At 34.5% G+C, this 22401-nt stretch overlaps 1 long non-coding RNA gene across 1 annotated transcript in view; it reads left to right on the top strand.

Annotated features, from left to right (window-relative positions):
* Positions 1-5024, top strand: part of LOC141491807 (uncharacterized) — a 295727-nt gene extending 290703 nt beyond the window's left edge. The window contains exon 4 of the long non-coding RNA XR_012469768.1: positions 4962-5024. This is a non-coding gene — a long non-coding RNA (uncharacterized LOC141491807). The remainder of the gene's footprint in view (positions 1-4961) is intronic.
* Positions 5025-22401: the final 17377 nt, after the last annotated feature.

The raw sequence follows: 22401 nt of genomic DNA, 5'->3' as shown, positions 1-22401 counted from the left end.
GTGTGTGTGTGTGTGTGTGTGTATGGATGGATGGCACAGTGGGTAGAGTGCTGGCCTTGGAATTAGGAGGATGGATGTTCGAATCTAGTTTCTGACATTTACGTGCTGTGTGACCTTGGTCAAGTTACTTAACCCTGCTTGGCTTGCATCCAGGGCCATCTCCAGTTCTTCTGATTTAAAACTGACCCCTGGACCCAGATGGCTCTGGAGGAGAAAGTGAGATTGGTGACTAAGCACAGCACCCCTGAAATCAAAACATAATTCATGTGCTTGTCATGGCATCACTTCCCCTGATGTCATGATTTTCTTCAAGAATGAAGAAAATTGTGATGGCTAGGTGGTGCAGTGGATAGAGCACTAGCCCTGGAGTCAGGAGTACCTGAGTTCAAAACTGACCTCAGACACTTAATAATTACCTAGCTGTGTGGCCTTGGGCAAACCACTTAATCCCATTTGCCTTGCAAAAACTAAAAAAAAAAAAAAAAAGAATGAAGAAAATTCTACTGTCTTACCTCTCTTCCCCCCTTTGTGTCCCAACTTGTTTCCCAAAAAAGTTATATGTATTTATATTCCAAAAAAATCTGTGTTTAACTCTTTTTTGTCCATTTCAGAGAAAAATGAGACTCATTTGATTCCCCTTCCCTCTACCACTTCTTTAATATCTATATATTTATCTACTTATGCATTTGAATAAGGAGAAATAGCAAGCACCAAATCCTTTCCCTTTCTAATTTAATGTATTCTTATATTCTCATTTTTCCTTTCCCTTTCTAAAATCCTCAAAACAGAAGCACTCTTTTCCTCAGGACCTCTTTTTCTTATGTACCTCTTTCAAAATCTTTTATGGGGAATAGCTAGGTGACCCAGTGGATAGAGTACTAGCCCACCGAACCTGAGTTCAAAAGACCTCAGACATTTAATGCTTGCTGAGCTATGTGATTTTAGGCAAGTCACTTTACCCCATTGCCTTGCAAAAAAAAAGACAAACTGGGAAAACATCTTTAAAAACAAAAGAACCCCCCCCCCCCAAAAAAAACCCTTTTATGGATTATTAAGGATCTGAAAGAACATTTCCCAAACCCAATTGATACTAGTACTATATAACCATCTAGCTCCTTCCAATGTTCTCCTAAAAGTTTATTTAGTTTCTCTACATTCTTTAGGCTTTTTGTATTTCATTTGTATTTCAACTCTAATTTTTTTCTGTAGAAAAACATGAAAGTTTTCTTTTATCCTTTAGGAGTATACTGCATTTTAGAGGTAAATTTTTTTTGGTTTTAAGTCTTATGTATTTTGCCTTTTAAAATATATTGTATTCCAGGATCTCTCATTCTTTTTTTTTTCCTTTTTGTTAAGGTTTTTGCAAGGCATATGGGGTTAAGTGGCTTGCCCAAAACCACACAGCTAGGTAACTAAGTGTCTGAGGCTGGATTTGAACTCAGGTATTCCTGACTCCAGGGCTGGTGCTCTATCCACTGTGCCACCTAGCTGCCCCAATCTCTCATTCTTAATAAAAGCGGCTAGGCCTTGTGATATTCTGACAAGTTTCTTACCACTATTTACATTTTCTGGATAGCATAAGTTTTTTGTTGTTGTTATTGTTGTTTTACACCTTCTCCCCCCTTTTCAGGGCTCATTTTTTTGATGCCATTTCTGGGACTTTTCCTTTTAGGATTCCTTTGGAGGGGTGTTTGTGAACATTTTTTCCTGCCATTACTTTGCCCTCTGATTTTTAAGATCTGGGTGGATTTTATTTAGGATTTCTCTGCTCAGCCTTCTCTTGTATCCTTGTACTGATCTCCCTCTGGAGGCAACACCCTACTTTACATTTTGGAAGTTTAGAACACTGGATCTTCAGGTTCCTCTCTAGCATCTCCAGGGAGCTGAAAGCCCCTGAATCTAGACTATTGAGATTTGAGTGCTGCGGCTCCACATTGGTCTATTTTATTCTAAGATTTTACTCTCAGGTCTTCCAGAGTAGCCATCATAGGATCTCTGACAACTTGAGAACTTCAATCCCCCTATTATAGAATAGGAGGCTGAGGGGAAGGCATAGTGGAGTGGATCTGTTTTGAAGATTTAAAGAGGGGAAAGAGAAGGAAGAATATTAAGGAGGAAGACAGGAATGGAATTTTGCTACTTCTCATAATCTGGGAATGAGAGAAGATAAATACATAAACACTGGTTATTTTGGACTATGATTTTCAAGAATATTTCTTAACTACTGACCATGATTGATCGTGACCTATTTTTTTATATATATTAGTTACCTTAGATTTTCTTTTTGTTCCCCTTACATCCTATGGCCTTGTTCTGATATTTCATTCTGTTTCATCAAACTTTGGTTTCTGGATGATCTAATTTTGTTTTCAAGAAATTGTTTTCTTGGGTAAGATTTGCCACTTTCTCTTCTAAGTTATTACTCTCTATTTCATTCTCCTTTTAAATTTACTTGACTTCTCACTCAACTATTATCTCATGCGATCTTCAAAACAATCTTGGGAAGTAAGATTTTATTTGCCCCATTTTACAGATAAGAAAGCCAAGATAGACAAAAGTTAAATGACTTCCTCAAGGTCCCACAATTAGTGTCTGACATAGGATTTGAACTCAGGAACAGTGCTCCATCTACTATGCATTCTAGTTGTTTTGATCAAGTTTCTTTAATACCTCATTTCTAAAACCGAATTGGTTATATCTGCTCCCTATTTACTACTTAGGGATGAAATGATAATTTACAAAATCAAATGTTCTCAAATTCATTGATTTATTCCATGAAGGAAGGGGTTCTGTTTAAATATACATTTTTTGCAGACTAGAAAATGAATTCAGATAGAAGAGGAAGTTTCTGTCTTCTGTCAATGTTTTACAAATCAGAACAATTCACAATGAACAAACCTTGCATTTGGCACTCTATCACCAGTGTCTAAGCTCTTGCTATAGCTCTCCTCTATGTCTAGAATATATGCTACTTGTACTTTTTCATCTCAGTCTCATATTATCCCTCTTCTTCACTTCCTACAAGTTCTAGCAGGAGCATCATCTTATACAGGAAACTTTTGCTGATTCACCATAAATGTTATTGCCCTTTCTAACTACCCTATAAATTTAATCTGCTTATACTTTCATATGTACTACTGAGATAAATTCCTTGAGAGTAAGGACTATTTCAAATGGGGGGGGAGGGAAGTGGGGCTTCAGTGGTGGAGAGTATAAAGGGGTTTGGATTTCCTCTGCTAAGCACAATGCATTGATTGATTGATTGATTGAAACTACTTGCTGATTACCTATACACTACAGAAAATGTTTTCAGTCAGTATTCACAAAAGATCTTTACTTAGTTACCCTTTAAAATGACTGAGTAGAAAACATATTTTGGAATTTTGCTTATATAATTCCAGTAAAACCATTTAAGAAGATTTGACTTATAATTTTTCCATGTGAAATAATTCAAATATTTAGATGTTTAGATTTAAACATTATGTCTATCATTTTCCATTTCATTTTAATGTTATCCCTGCATTAATAAGTTTTTAGCAAGTAGTCCTTTGAAAAATGTCTTTTGGAATTAGCCTGCCTTAAATGTGGTTTACTGATTATGATGAACCAACTTGAAATTTTAATACTCTATAACTAAATGCCAGAAAGTATAGCTTTGATCACATGTTAAGCTTGGGATATAAGTCTCTGCCAAGAGGTCAAGTATTGCTTGCTTTGCAGTCAAATTTGTATTAGGGGGTTATAAAATCTGGAAAGAGTTGCAAAAATTACATTCTTTAAAAGAAAACAAAACCTATAAGCTATTAGACAATGATTGCTTCTATTACCAGTTCTTTTTTTTTTCTTTTTTGCAAGGTAAATGGGATTAATTTACTTGCCCAAGGTCACACAGCTAAGTAATAAGTTTCTGAGGCCAGATTTGAATTCAAGTTCTCCAGACTCCAGGGTGCTGCTCTATTCACTGCACCACCTAACTGACCCCCCTCTGTTAGCAGTTACCTCTGCCAAGCTTTTGTCCCCCTATTATTGGTACTTTTTTCATCTCAGTTGACTTTGTATCCATTTAACTGCTCATATATTATAGTCTATATTACAGAAGAATTAAAAACTTTAACTGTATGGAAAATTTTATTTCTTTTCTCATATTCCTAATAATTTTACCCAATAAAAGGGAAAATGTTAGATTTTTAATTAACATTTTGAATTAAATTGATGGAAAATGAAGTAGACACACATGAAACATGGGTTCTAATCCTGTGTCTGCCAGTAGCTGTGCAACTGTGGCTCAAACATTTAAATTTTCTATAATTCAGTTTTCTTATTCTTGAAGTGAGGAGTTTGTAATATTAATTTCAAAAATCTCTTGCTCTTTTGAAATTCTTTGAGTTAATGAATCATTCTATCTTGTACTTAGTTAACTGTATAAGTGTTTATTTATATTAGTCCAACTATTGATTGTAAACCCCTTGAAGGTTTGAATCTATCTCACTGATTTTTATATTCTTGCCCTCAAATAAACCTGCAGTGTACTGCATATAAAAGAGTAAATATTTTTGAATTTAATTGAATGAGCACTGGCTCTGGGAATTAGAGGACCCAGATTCAAGTCCCACTTTGATTGCTTAATGCCAGTATCACCTTGAGCAAGCTTTTCTGTTTTTTGGTTGTTTTTTTTTTGCAAGGCAAATGGGGTTAAGTGGCTTGCCCAAGGCCACACAGCTAGCTAAGTATTAAGTGTCTGAGACCGGATTTGAACCCAGGTACTCCTGACTCCAAGGCCAGTGCTTTATCCACTATGCCACCTGGCTGCCCCTACTTTAGCTTCTTAATTGTAAAATGAGGGTGTTGGAATAGTTTCAATTCCCAGGTTCCTTTCTATTATTGTAAAATTCTATTGAATTTTTAATCTTCCCTTTCCCTCCTATTCCTAACTGTCTATATTTCTTTTCCACTTGTCCCAGGATAAATCCTTCCAGAGATACTTCCACCAGGTGGGACACAGGTAAATGTTTAACAAAGGTTAGACACTCATTTTTAAATTCAATCTAAATCATTAATATTTTCTCAATTCTACATAACCTACAGAAGAGTAGATCAATCCTCAATTTATAGTTTACAGATTTCCAAGGTCTAAAAACACTGAAAATTTCATATCTTATGAGAAGAAGAAGGCAAATACAGCAGGATTACAATTTTTTATTTTTAAATAATATTTTCATTTTATTTATAATTGTTTTATTTTATATGATTTTTATTCGCTTTTGAATAGAACATCCCACTAGTTATTATATACTGAACTAATGCCTGTCAGAGGAAAGAAAGGTGAATACTTTTTAGGTTATTTAGGACAAATAGAAAATAGAGAGGAAAATGAATTTATTTTTTTCCATTTTCTAAGAAGAATCTCAGAGCTAGAAGAGAACAATAGAACCAAATAAAGGATTTAGGGACACTGGTTACATTTAGTCATTTGCCACTTATAAGGACTAATTTGGTTTGATTTTGCAGGTAATTTCTTTCCAGCAAGTCATGTTTCAGAAGTATGCATGTTTGTGTGTTTACACACATACATCCATATAATACATATACATATATACACATAAATAAGTATATATATATACATACATACATACATATACATCTAGATTTTGACATCTGGATGGGAGCTAAATTTTAGTTGAAGGTATAAATAGTCTTATCACTGTCCTGCCTTTAACTGTACTAACTATGTAGAGTTATTGCATTCCATTGCATTCAGTATGTTTATATCACAGAAATGTGCTGTATGGGACCTGCACTCATTTTAGTTGGAGCAACACAAATTTAATATAATGGATTTTTTAAAAAATGGTGCCATGAGAGTGATGACAACTCAAATATCTATTGCATTTCCCCTTCTTCACTTCTAGGGAATAACATAAACTCTGATGGCTCCCTGACAGGTTTGTTTTTCCCAGCAACATTCTTTTGAAGAAAGTATATACAAGGTGTTAGTTTTATTTACTTTATAACCTTGCTCAAAATTCAAATATATGTCTAGTTCTGTAACTTTCATAAGCAGTATATCCATTTGGAGGATGAAAAAAGCTCATCTATATTGAAATTAATGTATTTCTAGAACATTCTGTTAAATAAAGTAGTTAGTGATCTGTTGTCTCCTTGATAAGAGTGTGCAGTTTCCATTAATTCTCACAGTAGTTACCTATTACATATTAGAACCCACCATCTTGATATATATATATATATATATATATATATATGTATATATATATATGTATAGTGTGTGTGTGATTAGTCACAAGATATTCCATTTTCTAGGCAATAGAATCTGAAAGCCACATTCTTTACAATGCTTGATGTATACTCTGTATATCTATATTTAAATAACTATGCATAAATATTTATATGTATAAGCATATACATGAAAATGGTGCTGACTGATATCAGAGGGAGTTGCCAGAAGCTTTGAAACTAGTGCCAAATATATGGGACATCTAATGTTAATGCAGAGACATCTACAATGTTGATTGGATGAAAGGATTTGACCGTTATGGCCTTGATTGTTTGATTTACTGAAAGAAGGCTAAATCATAAGCATTTCTTAAATCCTCTGCTACTTAATATTGAATTGTTTCATTACTCACTTTCATGTTATTTTCACACACTCCAATATTCCCATTTGTCGAATATACTTGAGAAGTTATCATTTGAGGATTAAAGAATGATGAATAATGTCTGAAGGGTAAAGGATCTGAACAAGGTTATTATCCTGTTATGTAGGAAATAATTCCCTATCACAATTTTTTTTTAAAGATAATGGAGAGCTATCATGGTTTTTGATCTCCAAATCCTCCCCAAAGAATAGTGAATTGAATGTTCTTTAAGAGACCTTTCAAATATAGGTTATGCATAGCCAGCATTAATATTAAGAAGGGTAAGATCTTTCAAAAAATACATTGTAAAATAGGGTATGCTGCCAAAAATAGTACCTTTTTTTCCTAAGCATATTCACAGTTCTTATTCATGCCAAAATGGTTATATGCAAGGCTATGTAGGCAAAGCTGCTTGTATGTTCTCATTTCTGGCATTCCGAAAAAAGACTCCCTACTGTCCCCAGCCCGCACCCCCACAAAACCTTGCCTACCATCCTGAAAGCTGCAGCAATCCTTTTGGAAGGGAACAATGCCATACTTTCCATAATTAGATAAAAAGTGTCCAATACAAGCACATCTCAGAGGTGAACAGTTGGTTTAAAGTTGTCCGGAAAAGATCTGTAATTTCCTTAGTAGATAAATCCAAGGGGAGAGTTGCCTGGGGCACATAAAGGAAAAGTGCCTAAAAAGAAGAGTCAGAGGGAGGATTTGAATTTGTCTAATTCTCCAGTCTGTTCAAATCTATTACTCCTTCCATTAGCTTAGAACAAATCACCCCCTGTGTGGAAGAGAGGAAAAGATGCTGACCTTCAAACTTGATTACAAATCTGTACTCTCCCTTTCACTCTCTGTGACTTATCCCTATTCGTTTTGGCTTCCTCACCTGAAAAAATGAGAAGAAAGGAATAGATGATTCTCATTAATTGACTTATGATTGCTTCTCCCAATTAAGCCTGAACAAGCTTACACAAACAAGCAAAGCTTGATCTTACTTGGGGGTCAGGAGGAATAGAAGGAAAGGGATGTTTAAAGATGGGGAAGACAAAAGTATTGGGTGAGCACAACCCTAGCTATGTGACCCTGGACAAGTCACTTAACCCTGTTTGCTTCACTTTTTTCATCTGCAAAATGAACCAGAAAATCACTTCAGTATCTTGTACAAGAAAAGCCCAAATAAGGTGGAATGTGACTGAAATGACTGAAATACAACTTCATTAATCTCAGATCCACTGCTCTTTCCACTATACAATCAATATTTCTTGATCTTAACCTGGGGCTATTTTACTGCTTAATAATTATGTCTAATGTTATATAAAATACAAAATTCAAAATGTTTTTTTGCGAATTGTGAATTAAATATTGTGAATTAAAAATTGCTGCAATTAAAAAAGAGAGGTTTTAAAAGTCTTAAGGTTACCCATGAAGTCAGTTGTATTTTTGCTGTAGATGATGATTTTGACCTGGTAGAACACCTTAACTATATGGGATCAAGCTGTGAAGTGAGAATACTTTAGAATTTTCATTGGCAATATAGAAAATTTATTTTAATTAAAAATTAAATTTGAATAATTTTGAAAGATTAGTAATTTTAGAAAGGCAGACTCTAATTAGAAAGAAAAAATAGTCTTTAAAATTTCTTGGGAAATAAAAATTTTAGACAAAAACAATTAATAGTAAAGCCAAAAGATGGCAGTCTTATACTGTTCATTCAGTAGTGTTAAGTTCCTTGATATTTTTCATGGGCATACATACTTTTATATATATATATATATATATACACATATATATATATATATAATATGTATATATATTTATAGATAGATAGATACACACATATACCTCTTTGTAGGTATTTATATAATCCACACAGTTTTCTTTTAAATATACTTCACTGTAAATTTCTGTAATGCACAGAATTTTATTCCATAAATATTTTGTAACAAATATGAAAGTGAGAAAATGCTTCAGAAATTAATCTGACCTGTTTCAGGTGTCTTTATTAATTATATTAAACAAGAGTCTTTTACAAAACAATAACAATTATACAAAGAAGAAATTTATATTTGCTATGTGACTTTATTCTGAGAGAAATTACTGACTAGAACATTAAAATAATTTGTTTCATAGAATTAAAGGGTAAAGAGGGAACCTCATCCTTCTTTAACAATTATTTATATGACTTTATTTGCATGATGTGAAGGACATTGCATATTTAAAGCTTTATTACTCAGAAAGGCACTAAAGTATTATAAATGAGGGAAAATCCATTTTAATAGTTTAAATTAGTTGTGGAATCCATTTTTGACATGCGCTTCACTACATGAAATAACATTAATTTAGACTAATGGGAAAGATTATGAATTTGCTTAGTTTATGAATAATACCACATAGACATAGTGAGAAATAATTAATAGGTAGTCTACATGTTGAATCAATAGATGACATATTGGATACATGTCAAGGGACTTAGAGGAAGTTACCAAGCATCTTGGGTGGATTCTTTATGGTAAATTTACTAGAGAACCTAGATAAGAAGAGTACAGGATAAGAAGTTTGACCATTCATGATTTATATCACAAGAGGAAGCATTAACATTGGTAACACTTATGTACCATTACATAGTCATTCATAACTCCTCAGTAAATTGTCATTTGTATATCTGGTACATTCAGGTAACGAAAATAATCTTCAGATATTCCACATGTCATTGTGAGTCAAAATACCCCCCCCAAATCCCAGGATGTATATTCAAAATATTCTTGTATGGAAGCAAAAGAAAATATATGTCAAAAATAACTCTGAGGACTTCTGAGGAACATAATCAACTAGATTGAGGACTAGACATTTTCTCTGAAGTTCCTGACCTCTCAAACCTCTACTAAACTGAATTCTGAATGAAAACAACTTCAGCTGTACCCATTATTTAAGGCATCAGGGTTCAAAAGAAGGTAAAAAGAAGAAAATAAAAAAAATAAACTTATAATTTTACTTCTATTTTGAACTCATGAAGCATCTCTCCTCCCTCCCACCCTAGCAGCAATGAGACTACACTTAGCCCACCCAAGCAAGGATCCTACCCAAGAATCCAACCAAAGGATCTGATTCATTGGCTAGAAATAAGACCCAATCTCATACTCCAACCCCCTCTTCCTCTTCCCTTCTCAAGAAATCTGAGCTATAACAGATACACAGCCCTATGTCTATGCTCCAGGAGCAGAAGGTTGCTTGGGGTGGGCGTGGAGGGGTGGCATGATCTGTGCTATTGGCAGGAGAGCCAGGAACAGAGGAAATGGGTCAGAACACATGTCTGGGCTTGAAATAGATTTCAGTACTCACCAATCCTACCCCCACCCCGAAACATACACACTCTCAAACATACTCCCTTCTCCTGGAGTTTTAGATTGCCAATATACAGAAATTATGCCCACACAACCAGCTCTCTCTGAACTGCTAGTGCCTGGCCAGAGAATTGAAGAACAGAATAGTAAAATAGAATAATGAAATAGCATATCATGTAGAGGGGGGATACGCAGCATTCCACTAAGTAGGAGGGAAAGAGCTCAGCATTTATTTAGGGCCACTTCTGTCTTCTTATATTGAGGCAGATACCTTGGCTGATGAACTATGAATTGCCCAATGTAGGAGAAGTTTGAGACCTTTTGAGAACCACCTCCCAAGGAAATTGCCATCAGAAAGGAGGGCGTTAGTAAGTAATAGGGGAAAGTAACTGTGAAAAAAATCTGAAATTACCAAAGAACTCAGAAAGCAGAAAACTCAGAGATTTTGAACATAAACAGATAAGTTGACAGGGAAAATATTAATATCAGAAATTATTTAGGAACTAATAAAAAATAGGAATTGATGAGTAAATCCTATACAACCAAAGAAAACGATCCCAAGTAACTGAGTAATTTTGTATTCAATCTTAAATGTCATATAGGAGAGAGGAAGAATATATGATTTTGTCAATTATAGTAAAACCTTTGCTCTGTGTTGTATATAGATTAGAAATTTCTGAAACTTTTTTGTCCTTTCAGTATTGTTTTGATCTATAGGAAAAAATGAAAACTTTATTGTAGATTTATCTAATTAGATAAAGGATTAAGAGAGCTGTACTTTTTCGTTTTTCATTTCTTCTTTAAATCTAGTCTTTCTACAAAGAAAATTCAATTTGAAATTTAAGTATGAATATACCTGAAACTTCATATATATTCTTGAATTTATGCCAATCTTACAAATTTCTTCAAAATTCTTCTTAAATACTTTTTATATAAACTTTAAAGAATGATTTTTTATTTCTATATTTTACATTTTATGTAAAGATATATACATATATAAGCATACACACACACACACACACACATATATATATATATATATATATATATATAAATTTCTTCAGATTTTTTAAGATTAAAAAAGATATAAATTTTATGGGCTCTTTTTTGGAGGTAGGTATTAGATCTCTTTCAAAATATCAGCAATGCAAGATAGCCATGCCTTTGTGGTAATATGTTACTAGTAATTACATATCTATACATATAAATGTATTTTATTTATCTATTTCTAGATATTTTATGCTCTGTAAATCTTCATTAGTTTTGAAATATGAAAAGCAGTATTAGATATACTAATATTCAGATAAAATACTAATAGGAATATTTAATTTCTCTCTCTCTCTCTCTCTCTCTCTCTCTATATATATATATATATATACATTTCTAATACTTTTGAATTCATTTTTTAGAAAACTAGATTATTCAAATGACTTTTTCCCCCTCAAAAAATGCAACAGATTCAGAACACTAGTTCATATAACTTCTAATAGTTTAGTAATCCAGGAAGGAAGACGATAACTTGCTACTCCTATTCTTAGTTTTCTAGGGATGACGCAGAGAAATTAAAGATTCTAATACTATCGTTTAGTGGCCTCTATTGGTGTGCTTCCCAACAGTGAACATTACCTTGATGTTAGTTAACAAATTAATATTAATTAGATTTATTTACTCAGAAGACAGAACAAAAACTAAACTCCTTCTTTCCCACAAGGAACAGACAGGAAGAATGTGTTCTTCCCTTCTCATCAGGTTCACACCTGGGGAAAATAAACTCAACTTTCAAGTAATTGTTATAAAATGCTTGGCCACTTTTGGCAAGGAAAGGGTTAATTTCCTTCCCTAGGAGTTGGATTTTTGGTTTGTTTGTTTCCTCCCTTCTAGAAGTACCCAGCAATTTCACTTCTCAGCTGTTCTCTAACTTGGCTAGACTGGCTCCTTGCTGGGCTGCATCTAGTGAGATATTCCTCAAGACTATTGAATGGCATTCTCACCAGCTTCTGCTGCCACAACTCTGGGGCTCTGATTGTGGGACTTCAAATGTCTTTATATATCTCCTGGTCCCATCTATTGTTTAGGAGTTCCCATGATAATAGACTCATTCATCTCGAGCTAAGAAGAAATAATACAGGAGCAACAAGCACATGGGTCATGCACTCAGAGACAGAAATTAGCTAGGTAGGGGGAAAAACAGACTGAGCTACTGTCCTGTCCCCTACCTGATGGCTTATAGAAGGTCTTCCTTCTCAAAAGTCATTAGGAAAGAGATAAATTATCTGCTTGCCCCTTTTGTATGCACACCCAATTTTTCCTCAACAGTAAATTAAAAGCTTGTCCCCCCTCCAGGAGTTAGCTTACATGAGATAGTTTAGGAAAAAACCTTGAGGGTTCAGAAACTGGGGGTGTGTGGATAAGAGTAGGGCTTTTCTGCAACTCTTATTAGAACCAAGTTTACCAGGCTTCCATTGGCAAGTCATATTGACCACATTCTATGAACTGTATCATCATTGGCTATCCATCATTTTCTCAAATCCCCATTGTACTCTTATGATCCTAAAAGGATTGGAAAACATAAGTGAAAATGTATCCTCACCACTATTATTTTCCATAGTTATGACCTCTGAAGAATAATGAATAAAAAGCTGAGTTAAATATTACAGATCACAACAAAGTATCAATTCTTCCCTTGATACCTTTTTTCAATTTCTCATTATTAGTTATTCTTTTTATATAATCATGTGGTGTACGGATAAGGCCTAGTCTGTGATTTCATTGGTATATAGAATTTTCAGGTGAAGAAATTCTTTTTATCAGTGCAGTCTGGCACCTACTCTGAAATTTAGAATTTTAGAGAATTGCCTAGAGCATTAAGATCTTTCTGGTTTTAAGACTGGCTTTCTCTCTATCTACTGTTCCAAGTTGAATTTTTTTATCATAATATGGGAGGACTGAAAATGCTTGTCAGATACTATTCCTCTCCTTGCTCATTATTTCCATTTTCCCTTTGGAATCTAGCAAGTAATTGTTTTCAGGCTCTCTCATATCTGGCTAAACTAGAATTATTTATTAAATAGCTAAAAATCAAACGCAACACAACCAAAAAATTTAGAAGTGTCAGTTAAACTACAGACTAAACTTAACTATACAGGCCTTTGATCTGCTGAGAATAGAATTGAATATAATACTTAATTCATTTCCAAGCTTGCTCCAATGCCTTCAGTAAAAGTAGAATCAATTATTTTTACTATTTGAAATAAACACACCTAACATAAATAACCTCTGTTCAAAAAGAATAATTAATTATAACAATAACTAGCATTTATTTAGTTTTTTTTTTTTTGCAAGGCAATGGGATTAAGTGGCTTGCCCAAGGCCACACAGCTAGGTAATTATTAAGTGTTTCAGGCCGGATTTGAACCCAGGTACTCCTGACTCCACTGTGCCACCTAGCTGCCCCAATAACTAGCATTTTTATAACATCTACTAAGTGCTAAATCTGATGCAATTATTATGTCAATTGATTCTCACAAGGACTTTGAGAAAGAGATCCTATCATTACCCTCCTTTGACAGTTGAGGAAACTGAGGCAAATATAAATGAGGTGTCTTGTCCAAGGTCATAGAGTTAATAAATGACTTAGGCCAGATTTAAATTCATGTCTTCTTGATTCTAGCTCAATCTGTGAAACAGGGCTATTATTCTTCTCATTTTGCTGATGAGGTAACTAGTTAAAAAGTCAATTAACGTGCTGAAGGTCACATAATCAATATCTGAGGCAGGGATTTGAACTTGTCTTTCTTCTAAGTCTAGCTCTTTACTGTGCCACCTAGCTTCTTATCAAGAAACCACCAGGGTCAGCTGGGTGGTACAGTGGATAGAGTACCAGCCCTGGAGTCAGGAGGACCTGAGTTCAAAGTCAACCTCAGACACTTAATAATTACCTAGCTGTGTGACCTTGGGTAAGTCATTTAACCTCATTGCCTTGCAAAAAACAAAACAAAAAGAAAATGCTAACAAAGTTGATAAGTAATGATCATTCCAATTATTTTGGTATAGTCTTGGATAAGGTATCTTGAACATTGAGAGTTGATCAAGCATTAGAATTTGAACCCAGGTTTGGCTGACCTAGAAACCATTTCATCCAAAAAAACCATGCCATCTATGTAGATCCTAATATGAATAAACTAATAAAGACTACAAGAAATAGAAGCAGGAAAAATTGCAATGCTCAACAACTATTTAGCAAGACCAGAGAGAAACAAAGTATATGAGGTGAACCTATAATCTATTATTCAAAGAACATTTATTAAGTGTTTACAATGTGCCAGGCACTGTGCTAAGCATTGCAAACTCATATAGACATGAATGAAAAGTTCCATTTCCTGAAAAATAAGGCTTGGCAAAATAACTTATAACTGATAATACATGTAACTTGTATGATAAATACAATTTACATGAATCATAATTATATCATAATTATAATTGCCATACATATATCATAATTATAGGTGCCACTTCCTCTTCAGATTTTCCTATTGTATTGGGTATCAAATACTTTCATGTGATTGATGCATAAATAAATTAAAGCATCCTCTTGTTAATGTACAACCCTATGAGATGATATGTTAGATATCATTATTCCTATTTTTAAGATGAAGAAACCAAGGCTCAGAGAAGTTGTTAGCAAGTCAGCTGCCTAACATTTTCTCCACTATGCCAAGCTAACTAAATATTCTTCTTGAGAGTTGAGTATGGTGCCAGAGCTTTGGGGAGAAACTAAACGGTAGAAGCCGATTGCACTGATTCTTTTATCAGTTTATTTGTGGAAAGGAGGTGAGTATCATATAAATGAAGAATAGAACTGCCATTGCCCCATATTCTTCCTCAGACTTTTCCCCTCTCCATTATGTTTAGCCCTACTTTAGTCTACTGTTCCTTTGTTTTCCAATGAATAGGTCTGTTCAGTGGTATCAGTATGGGTTCACAGTCTAGGGTTGAGGCCTTTAGTGCTCTGGAACCTGTTCCCATTGCACAGCACAATTGGTTGTTTTTTGTGGGGTTTTTTTTGGCAAGGCAATGGGGTTAAGTAACTTGCCTAAGGTCAGACAATCAGGTTATTATTAAGTGTCTAAAGCCAAATTTGAACTCAGGTCCTCTTCTCTCCAAGATTGGTGTTCTATCCACTATCACTATACTACCTAGCTGCCCCCCCTCAATATTCTGTTCCTAAAGAAGAAGGTATATTGGTAGCAGGAAAGAGGTATAAAAGTCCATTTTGAAGTAAATACTATATACTCACATCAACATAGATATAGAATTAAAAATTCACAGAAAATCTTATCCATGGGTTCCTGAGGGGGAGTTTTTGAATTTCAAAAAAAAAACTATATTTCATTACAATTGGTTTTTCTTTGGATCCTATGTATTTTACTTATAGATTTTTTTAGAAAGATGCTAAGAAAGGGTTCATAGTTTTCATCAAAAGGTCAGAGATCAATGACACAAAAATGGAAGATTTCCTAATTTAGAACAATTTTTTTCATTCTTCCAAATGAGTAAACTAAGGTTTAAAAAGGTTAAAGGTTTTGTCCAACATCACATAGGAAATGTCAGAAGTAAAATTTGAACTCAGATCAACTGATTCAAAGGGAAATTCCAGTAAAAATATACTTGGAATTCTTTGAGATTTCAGATCTTTCAGAATAATCTTTTTGAGTGAGGCAAATTATCATTCTTTTAATATGAATGTTTGGAAAGAGGTTAAAAATTAATGGAACAGAACCTGGTGAAAAAGATAGATAATCAAGCTGATCAAATGTAGCTATAAGAATACTTTTCTTATGTTAACTCAAAAAATAACTCTCAAGTATATATCTACAGAAAGTTCCAAAATATTTTGAGACATTGAAGAAATGCTGAAATAACAGTATTGCAACCCAAAGTGAATACTCTATATGTTAGGATTCATATGAATTTCTTTATTATTATTATTATTATTATTATTATTATTATTTTTTTTTTTAAGGGTTTTTTTTGGGCGGTTGGGTTTTTTTGCAAGACAATGGGGTTAAGTGGCTTGCCCAAGGCCACACAGCTAGGTAATTATTAAGTGTCTGAGGCTGGATTTGAAATCAGGTACTCCTGACTCCAGGGCCAATGCTCCTAACGGCCCCTTGAGAGTGAATTTATAAGGAATATCTAAGCTTTTTAAAATTAGATTCCTCATTTTATAGTCATGCCTCATCCTGATAAGAACTTCTTTTTACATGGCATCAAAACTCTGATATCATTCCTTACTACTATTTTTGATTTCCTCCCTCTTTTGACTCCTTTTCACTGCTGGGTTCCTTTGACAAGCTACTGCTTCTCAGCCTTATTACTGATTTCTCATTGACCCTTCTAGTAAATGAAGCTCTATCTTCTTCGTAGTAAAATGACTGGTAAGAGATCATATTCTTTCAGCTGGTGATTAATAGGCCTCAATGATTAATTGAATTTTTACCAATGGAACCCTTGTCCCCTTTTTTGTTGTGAGAAAATGAAGTACCTCCTTCCTTCCCATTCACTCATAGGATATATGTAAAGTACCATCACCTTAATTATCATCTCTTAGAGAATTCTTTTTTTTTAACCTCTATGCCCATCCAGCAGTAATGGATGAATTGAGCAATAAAGAGAATAGAAAAGTGAAGTAGAAGAGAGACTTTGCTTGCTAAATTATGGTATTGTCATTTCCTACATAGAAATTAGGCAAATCCTAGAGGTTCTAGAGAAATTTCCAGGTAGGAAGACAGAACAGTATATGAAAGCCATATATTTATTGATTAATCTGAATTATAATCTGATCTGCTCTGTACCATTTCAATCCTATAAAATTTCTTTTCTATTATGTGTCCTTTTAACTTATAGCATTTTCCTCTATAAAATATCTATATTTGTTTATACAGTCACAGGAAAATCTACTCATGCTGTGGAAAGTTCCTGGAGAGGTCATACATAGTCACAACATTTAGAAATTGTTATGACAAAGCTCTATACAACTGAATAGCAACATTTTTTTTAGGTTTTTTTTTTTGTAGCAAATAGGGTTAAGTGACTTGCCCAAGGCCACATAGCTAAGTAATTTTTAAGTGTCTGAGGTCAGATCCGAATTCAGGCACTCCTGACTCCAGGGCTGATGCTCTTTCCACTGCACTACCTAGCCACCCCTGAATAGCAACATTTTAAAAGATTCTATTTAGAGCAATGGGGCTGACTTACCCAAGGTCACACAGCTAGGCAATTATTATGTGTCTGAGATCAAATTTGAACTCAGTTCCTCCTGACTCCAGGGCCAGTGCTCTATCCCCTGTGCCACCTAGCTGCCCCTGAATATCAACATTCTTAAGAGAATTATGTCTATGTTTAGTTAGGTATAGGGTCAGGAGATATTAATCCTTCCTTAACCTTTCCATATCTTATTCTCTAAAAACAATTGGACCATAATGTAATTCTTATCTAGGCAAGAAAAAGATTCCGAGTTCTAAAACATACACCCCTCATTTCCCTTTAGTTTTAGTATAAACCAGAGCATACAAATCTACAGACTGTAGAGTTAAACCACAGAAAAGTAGCTTTCAGTCCAGCTTGCTGTGACATTTTTTCATGACAGATGCTAGTCTTATGTCAGCAGACATTTCCAAATTCAGTGACCCTGATACTGACACACTTTATATTTCTTATCATTGAAATTCTCACTCTTGATGATAAGTTCCTCTCTCTAGTCTGAATCAGTGCTGATAAATTCCCTTAACTTAATCCCATTTTCTTCTACATTAAAAGCTATTTCTTATCAGGATCTGGGAAATATTTTGGTTTTTCATTTTGAATGGATACAATTGAAAGCAAAGTATTTAAGGAGATTCATGTTAAGACAATTTTTATATCACCTCTGCATTAAATATTCTGCATTGTATAATTCAAAACATACAATGATTTTTTTTGCAAAAGAGTTTGCTAAAAGAATAATAGTATGTTAAACTAGTATAAAAAGATTTTTAAAAATTAAAATTAGTTTAAACTTGTATCATCTCCTTTATTAAATGAATACTTTTTGTTTCTTTGAGCATATTCTCAAACACTTCATATTCCCAAAACAAAAGATCGGATCAATAATCTTTTTTTCTGTTACTGTAGAGTGCCTAAAATACTGTTTTCATAAGTTTATGTTATTTATATGACTTGTTCATTTACTAATATTTAATATGGTTTCTTCATTTCATTTCTATGTAGAAAAAATTGGCAATCATTTATCAGATTCTATATAAATTAAATGTAAAGGCATTTGATCTTGACTCAAGTGATTAATAGAGAAGAAATATGAGATTTCTAAAATTCTCAGCGTTTGCATTCAACTACCATTTATTATGACATTTAATAAAATAATATCCATGTAATAAGCTAAAAACAGCAATGGGATAGTGCTTTATCTGAGAGGATCAGTTGATAAAGTGACTCTTCCTCTAGATTTTCTCTACTTATTTCATAATTTCATTCTTTCAGGGAAGGATGCAAAAATATGAAGGTTTCTATTAATGATATTTTCATTATACTTGAAAATAACAATGGATACAAAAGGAATATATGAGGTCTGATATCTTTAATAAAGGTATTTTAGATTTTTCTTTGAAAATTTTCATGTGGAGACTATAGCACAAAACCATATTTTTGAACTCAGATGGATAGAACTTAATCTTGAAGACTTTTCTGTATGTGACTCTATAGTTTTCATCTTACCTAGACATTACTCTGTGGATTTGAGAATTTTACTCTCATCTCTTTGGTCCCCTTTTAACCCTTTTAAAAATGAAAAGAAAGGAAAAATAAATTAGAGAATAGAAGAAAAGAGAAAAAAAAATCATGTCCTAAGCAAATATTCAGATTAACAAGATCTCAAATACAAGATTTATTTAACACAAAAACAAAAACTGATTTCAAGTCTGTAAACAATAAAGATAGCTCTGATTCTCTGGGGTGGATGCCTAAGATGGTATAGTATATAGGGTATTGGACTTAAATTTATAATACCCTTCCTTCAATCTCTAAATTTCATCTCTGATTTACCATGTTGCCTTGGTACAGCTCTTTAGATCTCACCTTGCTAGCAAAAATATTTCTTTTTAAGTGTGTGATATTGACAGGCTGTATTTTCATCGTGATTACAGGCCTTAAAATCAAAAATATGTTATAATGCTGAGTTGATTTTTTGACCCTTGATGTGGATTTGGTTCAATATTTATGATAGTAAAGTAATACTTTCATTTCCTGCTTTCTAATTTGAGATTTCAAATGCAAAGTAGAGAAAGAAAACTGGGCTCCCTGAAGTTCTATTTCAATTTCTGACAATATGATGAAAAAATAAACAGCACTTTTGATTGGCTGTTGAGCTGGAAATGGACTGCATTCACAAAGCACTGAATTGTCAACAGCAAATCTCTCTTTCTCTCTTTCCTATCTACCTGGAGGCAAGGACTGTTGTAAACCTCTAGGTTAAGAGAGAGAATAAACACTTGCAGTCTAATCTTCACACCCAGACTGCCAGGGTGCCAGGAGCATATGGCCCTGCTGTTGCTCTGGTGAAGGAATAGAAGAGATGGAATAAGTTAGGCTGCAACCTTGTAAACTTGGAAAGGTTGAGAGAGCCTGGCTGAGTTCTGGGACTTAAGAATTCAACTAGCCTTTGGCCCCTAGTTCCTAATACCAACTTGGTTTTTGAATCCAGGTAAGGAGAGACAGTTACCTCCTTTGGCTGATTAGTACATTTTGAATGAACTCCTAGCTAAACAGATAATCAAAAATCTTTTATTCACAATGTTATTAGGAACACTCATTCCCATGTATGGTGTAACTTGGAAAGAGAGCCAGATACCTTCATTCTGAGGCATCAGTGCTTCCAGAGGCAAGCTCAGCAAGCTTCTTCTCATAGTTTGGCAGGAGTCAGAACAAACTGGGCATGATGAGACTGGGTTCACATTGGCCAGATACTATTCAGGGAAGTTTTGTATGTACTTAAAAAATTTCATAGTTCCAATATATTCAGAGAAGAAAAAAAGTAGAACATTGATATTTCACATAAGGAAATTCAATATCAGAAAATTCATATATTAAAAAAGGGATCCATTTGAAAGTTATTGACCCCTTCACAATGAATTAACAGAGGATTCTTTTATATGGCTGCCTTCTGTCTTCAAAATGTTCTAGTTCTCTTAGTGATCTCCAAATAGGTTGCAGTTTGCAATAATTCAATTTACAACATTTAAGATATTACTTTTAATGCAGAAAACAAGACTCATCTTTGAAATAAAAGGAGTCATCATTCTTTTAATTATTTGTCTGATGTTAAATCTTTACTTACCATTCATGTAGCCCTACCCAAGGGCTAGACCCCCTGTGGGGGCTCAATATGTGCTTGTTGATTTGTTGACAAGGAGATGCATTTGCCATGATGAAATAGAACATTCACAGTCTGTGAAATCATGAAGCTGTGTCTTTCTATGACTGAAATAACTATTCAACTCGATGAAAAAATCAGTCAATAAGATGGAGGAGAAATAAAATAAACCATCCAGATTGGTTTCTTGCTTTCTACAGATCACATAACCAGTTGATCAACTACAAATTTCATTTCTCCATTGTTTGCTTTGGCTTGGTGACAGACTTAGGGAGAATTGTCCCTGGGGCCAGGGATGCCAAAACCAAATAAGGCTGCCACAAGAAATCTGGCGACAGACCGAGCCAGAAGTCCCAGAGTTAGGAGAAGCACATTCTGTGATAGGAGCCAGGAATCAGAAGCCAAAGTAGCAGCTGTAGACAGGCAGATGCCACTACCAACACAGTCCCAAGGACAGGCAGACCAGAACCAACACCAGCCCCGAGGACAGGCAAATCCCAAGGACAGACAGACACCACCACCACCAACACAGCCATGAGGACAGGTAGATGCCACCACCAACACAGCAATGAGTATTGTTGTTGGGACAGCCTTGCTTCCTCATTCTCTGTCTCATTTGGAACAAGTAGACAATCTCAGAATTTGTACATGATTTTGATTAGATGAAAAATATGGAAAATTTGGCAACTGTTATGATGTTAGGAGACTATCAAGATTTGAAGAGACACCCTATTTTCCAGAGCTAAGACCCAGCAAGAGTTGCTATAACAACAAACTTTTGCATCCACCCTCTGGATGATCTCATTCTCTGGCAAAATTGCATAAGTACTGTATCATTTTGACCAGCACCAGGTGTGCTCTGAGCTTACCAGTCAAATACCTACCAGACAACCACCAATCAAGTGTCCACATTCAGGTCATGAAGCACAGCTATAAATCAAATTTGTCTCCTTATTGTTACCCCTCACAGTCAGGACCATTGACATGAGTATTGAGATCTCCCTATGCTGTCTTGGGTCCTACTATGACAGGTGGGGCCCCTGGCACATGTGTCTAGATCTCACCTTGCTAGCAAACTATTTCTCTCACTTTCAGATTAAATTTATATTTGATTCCTGACTTTTCTCTTGCAGTCCTGCTCTTTTCTGTCCCAGCCAGCCATAGGCTTGTTTGGTCTAGCTGACGAAACTTTGGAAGCCCCTGATAGGAAAACCTTGAGAGCCCTTATAGAAGGAGCATGCAGATTTTTTTTTTTAATTAAGGCAGATGAAATCATACTAATGTAAAATAAAGGTATTGTTAATGATATAGTCAATTCCACATAGGAGTTCTTTGCACTCAGGTAAATATATCTCAAACTTAATATATTTGAATAAATAATATTGTAAATATATAGGAGATTGCAATAACAGAGAGAATACTAATTGGATTATATTTATTGACGTCATAGAAGATAATTATAATAAAGTCATCTGACATTGGGAATTGGACCTTTCTATGACCTAACATAGGGAGTTAGTTACTTATGCAACCGAGGATGGGCCACCTGAAACCAGTTACTCTGAGTGTGTGCCATTTGCTCTGCCTGGGCCAACTCCTATGGAGACTTGGGAAGCCTTCTTCTGAAAATGTGGCATGATAGGAACTAGAGTGGCCCAGTTTTCCATTCAGAGTACATGTAGTTATTGTTTATTTCCTGCTGGCTTAGTGCTGTGGTGCTGAAAACAGCAGTTCTTCTGCCAAGGAAGGGAGAAATTTCATCTCTTTGTGTCTTTTGTATATGCACACCAAGTTCTGGCTCAGCAGGCAATTAAAAGGCTTTTCATCTTTACACAGTACGGGCATAGGAAATACTCAGAATCCCTTCCCAGAATCTGAATCAGGGCAGGTCTCCTCCATTTCTCATGACCAGAGGCATTTCCAGAAGTGGGTTCCCTGAGCCTCCATTTGCTTTGTCTTCATTTTTTTTTAGAAAGATTTTATT

The sequence above is a fragment of the Macrotis lagotis genome, chromosome 6 (assembly GCF_037893015.1).
Source record: "Macrotis lagotis isolate mMagLag1 chromosome 6, bilby.v1.9.chrom.fasta, whole genome shotgun sequence".
Classification (NCBI taxonomy): Eukaryota; Metazoa; Chordata; class Mammalia; order Peramelemorphia; family Peramelidae; genus Macrotis; species Macrotis lagotis.
Note: the sequence above shows the minus strand (reverse complement) of the source record. Positions and strands in the feature narration are given on the sequence as shown.